Source organism: Oryctolagus cuniculus, chromosome X, assembly GCF_051225735.1.
Source record: "Oryctolagus cuniculus isolate XC-2025 breed Fujian yellow rabbit chromosome X, ASM5122573v1, whole genome shotgun sequence".
Lineage (NCBI taxonomy): Eukaryota > Metazoa > Chordata > Mammalia > Lagomorpha > Leporidae > Oryctolagus > Oryctolagus cuniculus.
Genome location: NC_142888.1, coordinates 101,229,987 through 101,237,496, shown reverse-complemented (window position 1 = coordinate 101,237,496; position 7,510 = coordinate 101,229,987). Strand labels below are relative to the sequence as shown.

General features: G+C 42.6%; 1 long non-coding RNA gene across 1 annotated transcript in view; it reads right to left on the bottom strand.

Annotated features, from left to right (window-relative positions):
- Positions 1 to 666: 666 nt before the first annotated feature.
- Positions 667 to 7,510, bottom strand: part of LOC138847504 (uncharacterized) — a 98,645-nt gene continuing 91,801 nt past the window's right edge. Inside the window, exon 3 of the long non-coding RNA XR_011385342.1 lies at positions 667 to 2,584. This is a non-coding gene — a long non-coding RNA (uncharacterized LOC138847504). The remainder of the gene's footprint in view (positions 2,585 to 7,510) is intronic.

Sequence of the window (7,510 nt, the reverse complement as noted above, 5' to 3'; positions counted from 1 at the left end):
GCAAAGAATAGGGGTAATTGTTGTTCCACATCCTCACCAGTAATTGGTATTGTCAGTTTATTGAATTTTAGCTATTCTGTTAAGTATTTAGTGATTTGTCATTGTTGTTTTAATTTGCATCACCCTAACAATGCAACATTGCTTTAATAGTGAAAGATTTTTTTTTTTTTTTTTTTTTTTGACAGGCAGAGTGGACAGTGAGAGAGAGAGACAGAGAGAAAGGTCTTCCTTTGCCGCTGGTTCACCCTCCAATGGCCGCCGCTGCAGCCGGCGCACCGCGCTGATCCTGGCAGGAGCCAGGAGCCAGGTGCTTTTCCTGGTCTCCCATGGGGTGCAGGGCCCAAGCACCTGGGCCATCCTCCACTGCACTCCCTGGCCATAGCAGAGAGCTGGCCTGGAAGAGGGGCGACCGGGACAGAATCCGGCGCCCCAACCGGGACTAGAACCCGGTGTGCCGGCGCCGCAAGGTGGAGGATTAGCCTATTGAGCCACGGCGCCGGCTTAATAGTGAAAGATTAAAAGTGACCTAAATATCTACCAACAAAGGGCTGAGTAACTACATTGTGATATATTTATATAATGGAATATCTTATAAGTAAAATGAATGAATTAGAGTTACTTGTATTAATTTAGATTGATCTCAATAAGATGATATTGAGGCAAAAATCAAGTTACAAAATATGTTAATATATTATTTACATAAAACATAAAACATTATTATAACTTGTTTCTATGTTTATAACTAGGTATAAGAATGATACATATCAAATTATTTGTAGTAGTGATTTTTGGGGACAGAGAGAGGGAAATAGGATACAGAAAAGGAATACAAGACAACTCAAGTCAATTTATAATTTTTTCATCCATATTACTTTGTTTCTCAAACAATCTGAAGCAAATATGGCAAAACGTTGAGATTTGTTAAAATCAAAGGAAGACAAAAATAAACACTTGTGCATAAATTTAATGAAATAGGTATAAGGTCTATATGAGAGAAAATTACAAAATTCTGATGAAAGAAACCAAAAAAGAACTACATGAATGGAGAGATGTTCCATGTTCATGGGCAGGAAAACTCAGTATTTTCAATATGTCAGTTCTTCCCAGATTGATCTCTAGAGTCAATGTAATCTTATGAAAAATCCCAGCAAAGTATTTTGTTGATATCAATAAACTAATTCTAAAATTTGTATGGAGAATCAAATGACCCAGAATAGTCAATATTGATTTGGAAGAAGAACAAAGTTGGAGGACTGACATTATCTGATTTACTCTAAAGCAACAGTAATCAAGAAAGTGTGATATTGTTGGGAGAATAGACATATAGGTTAAAGGAACAGAATAGAAGGCCCAGAAAGAAACCTACATAAATACAGTCAACTAATCTTTTCCAAAAGGCAAAAGCAACAACATAATGGAGCAAAGATAGTCTTCTCAACAAGTGGTTCTACAACAAGTGTACCTCGACATGCGAAAAAAATTGAATCAAGATATAAACCTTGCACCCTTCTTAAAAATTAACTCCAGATGGGTCATAAAGCCAAATGTAAAATGCGAAACTATGAAAATACCAGCATATAATATTGGAGAAAATCTAGATGACCTTGAGTATGGTGATAACTTTTTAAAGATGTTATTTATTTGTGTGAGAGAGAGCTAGAGACAGCTAGGGCAGGGGTGGGGGACTTCATCTGCTAATTCACTTCCCAAATGCCCACAATGGCTGGCACTGGCCTGGGGCTGAAGCTAGGAGCTGGGAATTCAGTTCAGGTCTTTCATGTTAGCAGCAGGAACACAATTACTTGTGATCATTGCCACCTTCCAGGGTCTGCACTGGCAGGAAGCTGGAATCAGGAACCAGAGCACAGCATCAAACCAAGGTACTCTGATGTGGGACATGAGTACCTTAAACGGTGTCTGAACTGCTTAACTAAATATCCAACCTGGCGATAATGTTTTAGATGGAACATCAAGGATATGGTCCATGAAAGAAAGAACTGGTAAGCTGGACTTTATTAAAATCAGAAAGTCTTGTTCTACAATAGACAACATCAAGAGAATAAGAAGACTAGACACAGAACGGGAGAAAATATTTGCAGGAGATATGTCTGATAAAAGACTGTTATCCAAAATACACAAAGAATTCCTAAAAGTGAACAATGAGAAAACTAACAGCCCAATTAAAAATTAATTTAAATATATGTTAAAAATATAGCAATTAATTTAGATAGATAATATTGAGGCAAAAATAAAGTGACATAATATGTTAATATATTATTTACAGGGGCCAGAGCTGTCACACAATGGGTTAACGCCCTGGCCTGAAGCGCCGACATCCTATATGGGTGCCGGTTCCAGTCCTGGCTGCTCCTCTTCTGATCCAGCTCTCTGCTGTGGCTAGGATAGCAGTAGAAGATGGCCCAAGTCCTTGGGCCCCTGCACCCACGTGGGAGACCCGGAAGAAGTTCCTGGCTCCTGGCTCCTGGCTTTGGATTGGCGTGGCTCCGGCCATTGCAGCCATCTGCAGAGTGAACCATCGGATGGAAGACCACTCTCTCTCTGCCTCTCAGACCTGAACAGACACCTCATCAAAGAAGATATACAAAGTGGCAAATAAGTATATGAAAAGATGTTCATTATCATATATTGTTGAGGAGATACAAATGAAAACAACAATGAAATACCACAACACATCTTTTAGAATGATCAAAATCCAGTGCTGGCAAGGATGTGGAACAACAGGAATCATTGCTGGTGGTAATGAAAAATGGTACAGATATTCTGGAATACAGTTTCTTTCTTACAAATCTAAGTGTACTCTTACCGTACAATCCATACTTTACATTCCTTGGCATTTATTCAAATGAATTGAAAATTCATATCCACATCAAAACCTGTACATGTATATTTACGGCAGCTTTATTCCTAATTGCCAACATTTTGAGGCAACCAAAATGTCCTTCAGCAGGCGAATAAATAAATTCTGATTTATCCAGACAATGGAATTTTATTCAACACTAAAAAGAAATTACCTATCAAGCCATGAAAATACATGGAGGAACTTTAAATGAAGATTACTATGTGAAACAAGCCAGTCTGAAACGGATATGTACTGTATGATTCCAACTATATGACAGTCTGGAAAAGGCAAAGCTATCAAGATGGTAAAAAGATCAGTGGTTGTCAGGGATTAGGAGGAAGTATAAACAGGCAGAGGCTGGCGCCGTGGCTCACTAGGCTAATCCTCCTCCGCCTTGCGGCGCCGGCACACTGGGTTCTAGTCCCGGTCGGGGCGCTGGATTCTTTCCCGGTTGCCCCTCTTCCAGGCCAGCTCTCTGCTGTGGCCCAGGAAGGCAGTGGAGGATGGCCCAAGTCCTTGGGCCCTGCACCTCATGGGAGACCAGACCAGGATAAGTACCTGGCTCCTGCCATCGGATCAGCATGGTGCGCTGGCCGCGGCGGCCATTGTGGGGTGAACCAAAGGCAAAGGAAGACCTTTCTCTCTGTCTCTCTCTCACTGTTCACTCTGCCTGTCAAAAAATAAATAAATAAATAAAAAATAAACAGGCAGATAATAAAGGATTTTTAGGGCAGTAAAACTATTTTTGCATGATACTTTATTGAAGGATACACATTATCATACACTTGCCCAAATCCATAGGCTATACAACACAAAGAGTGAACCCTGGGGTGGGCATTTGGCAGAACAGTAAAGATGCTATTTGCATCCCTCATCATAGTGCCTGGGTTTGAGTTCTGGCTCCACTCCAATCCTAGCTTGCTGCTAATGCATACCCTGGGAAGCAGCAGGTGATGGTTCAAGTACTTGGGTCCCTGGAGACCTGTATTGAGTTCCTGGCTCCTGGTTTTGGCCTAGCCCAGCCCCAGGTGTCGCAGGCATTTGGAGAGTGAACTAGCAGGTGGAAGGTCTCTCTCTGCCTTTCAAATAAATATAAATAAATAAAAATTTACTAAAAATTTAAAATTCAAAAAAAAAAAAAAAGAATGAACCCTCATTTTGTGTTTAGAAACAGCAATAGCCTCCAGTGGGTAGGAGCACTCAGACCGTCAATGGACTCAAACTTGGCCTCAACTGATCGTGTTCCAGACACAGTCACAACTTGGCCATACGGACTGATTTAGGATTTGTCAAGGTCATACAGAAGACAAGACAGGTCTAAGACCTGACAGATTTGTCCAGTAAAGACAAAATGAGTCACTTCTAGATTTAGACATCGTATTACTTAGGCAGTAAAAGAAAAGTAAACCAAAGGTGTCAGCTCTCCATGATCCTTGTCCCACATAATAATAAAAAAAAAAGGACCACAGGGAAGCAGCAGAGGCTGGATGACTGCAATGTGACTTGTGGGACACCCTGTTTGGGAGGAACTCACCCTGGGCTGCCTCTAGGGGATTTTGTGTTATGCAACTTTATGGTCTGCAGAGTTTGTATTTATGCAGATTTATAGCTGTAAATCACATTCTATATTTATATACAAATGACATTTTATACATCTATTTGCGTATTATCTATAAAGCGGTTTCCTATTTTGTAAGTGACAGGGCAGGAAAATCTGGTCTCCGTTGGAGCCTGGGAGGTGATGAGAGACATCTCCTGACAGCTTCCTGGGGAGATAAAGAGGTAAGTAAGTAGGCAATGGCCCTGTGTAGCTCCTTACAGGCCCTTAGTCCTCCTGTGTTTTGGGAGGATCACATGACATTCTGTCAAAATTCAAGATAACCGGCATTCAGGCAATTGCCTCTGGGGATTGCAGCATTTGCCTCTGGGGATGTGCACATGGTGGTGAGGGGGCCATGGCGGAGCCATTTCCCTATAAGGCTGTTTCTCTCCTGATAATGGATAGTATCCACTCTTCAGTCGACAGGCATTTGGGTTGATTCCATGTCTTAGCTGTTGTGAATTGAGCTGCAATAAACATGGGGGTGCAGAGAACTTTTTCATATTAGCAGCAGTAGCAGTAGCAGCCTTGGTGAGTGGAAAGACTCAGGCCAATGGCTTGGATTGGTCAACAACTTGGAGGCTACACAAGTTCTGGTTTTTCATGTAACTGGTTGTCAGTCCCTAGAATCCTCCCATTGTCCTAGAAATGGATTCATTTCCCTAAGCCTCACCTTGCTAAGGGAGAGGAGAAATTCGTGGTAGTTCACAAGTTTGGCCTTGCTCTGAATGGAAATATGCTTGAATTTTTCTTAATATTGTTCTTCCTAGAGTCTGGGTTCAGTTTTTTCAGTCCTTCTGGTTGTCTTTCAGAATCCTTTAGTAAATATCTTTTTTTCTCCCCATGTGAAGGAACTTAACTGGTGGTTGAGCCTAACATACAGTTGCAGCCAAGTCTCTCTCAGAAAGAGCAGGCGAAGTCAACAGTTCTGCTTCAGCATGGTATCCGAACAAGGCCTATTCCTGTTCGGGTAGCCACATGTTACAAGACATTAGGAAAAATTAAGACTGACATTCAAAAAGTCAATAATCCGTAGGAAGCCTGTGGACTATTTTTAAAATACCTTATTGGAAATTAAAAAAAAAAAAAAGTATGCCAATGATCAAAAATACGAGGCACTTGGGAAATAAAATATGCTGTTGGGTTAACTGGCAAAGTCAAAGGGGCTACTGTAAGGGGGGAAAAAGGTGTCTTTCAAAAAAATGGGAATCTACTTTCTACTGAGGAGAGTAGGGAAGTCTGGGAAAGATGGCAGCAGAGATGCACTTAGAAATTACATGGGTCCAAAAAGAATGAGGAGTTCTTTGCCAGGGACTCTAAAGCTCCTCTCTGAAATATATCTGAGAGAAAGCCAGCTAGAGAATCAGGGGGATTACAAGGATTAAAAAGGGATTTGACGTATGCTGAAGCCTGGGAGGTGGGGGTTTCAGGTTGCTGGTGGCTTAAATGGGAGGGCTTTGGTGAAGCTTTGGGTGAGGCCCTGAGAGGTGACTGAGTAAGAATTCACCTTTCCCTGTCAGTCTCTTCTTTCCTCCTCCTATCGCATTCACTCCCAGTGTTGGCTTTGCTGCTTTTTGCCTTGGAACCTTCTTTCTCCGCTTCCTGACTTTGCCTCGGTCATTTCCAAATGGCAGCGCCTAGGGAGACTGCAGAACACTCCAGTTGAGCTTTCTCTATAGGCAGACACGTTCTCACCCGAAGTCGGTACTAACAAATTTCTGCGCCTAAGTGGTTCAGACCAAAAGTGAATGGGGGACAAATAGTTCCATCAAGGTCCTTTGCTGCCTCCTCCGGTGCTAGAGAGGCTGGACAACTGGATCACTCTTGGCCTGGCAGGGTTTAGCTAGGGGAGGCTGACACCTGGTGGTCAGACTTGGGAGTTGTAGAAGAGTTCATAACAACCCCATGCCTTTACCATTTACTGACCATTTATTGACCTGTTCGTTTTATGTGAGTTTTATTTTTTAAAACTCACGTCAGGGGTTAAAACCTTGCTTGGGATGCCTGCATCTCGTATTGGAGTGTCCGGGTTCGAGTCCCGGCTCCACTCATGAGTCTAGCTTCCTGCTAACGTGTACCCTGGCAGGTGATGGCCCAAGTACTTGTGTTCCTGCTATGCATGCAGAAGGCCTGATTGAGTTCCTGGCACTGAGCTTTGGACTTGGCCCACGCCTAGCCATTGAGAATTTTAGGGAGTAAAACAGTGGATAGGAGCTCTCGCGCTCTCTCATCCTCCCCTCTCAAATAAATAAATAAATATTTAAAGCTCACATCAACCCTGTGAATTGGGTGTCATCAACTAATTAGCCAAATTAATGATTTCTGTTAAACAGTTAAGAGCTGATTTAAGCAACAGGGTAAGGGATTTTGGGTTTTTCTGTTTGAGATAATATCTGGTACATATAGTCTCATAGGAGATATTTGTTGAAATAACTTTTTTTACTTATCAACACCATGAAACTTCAAGGGACAGTCACCTGTCACCTCTATGTACTAGAGCTGATTTGAATACTGTGCTACTAGCCAGATAAGGCCAGGGTCTGCCACAACTCTTGCTTAAACCTCCTTTCCCAGATATCTCTCCGTCTAAGATACTCGAAGAGCGTGTCTGCCGCAGAGGAAAGCTAAAATCCATTGAAATTCTGCTAACCTGAACTTACCTAAGACTCGCTGTCCTGGATACCATAAGGCTGAGTGTCTAACCACAGCCATTTTATATTGAGAAATCACCCAGAAACCACGTGAAGTCAGCTGAGACTGTTCAGATGCTTCCACCTTGCGCGCTTCTGCCTGCATGGTAGGCATCCAAGATGGATTATCACTGGTGCGAGCACTGAAGTCACCCGTGCTCATGGGGAGTGGAATAGACAGGGGGACAGTGAGACAGGTGGCAACACACTCGGTGAGAGGCTGGCCAGAGGTTGTTAGGCGACTGCAATGAGGAAGACAAGCTGAAAGGCGTGAAGCTCCAAGGAGTCGTTTGGAAAGAGCTGTGGCCTGGAAGCAGTGTTGAGGTAGTAGGACGCCAATCCTACCTCTGGGTCCCATGA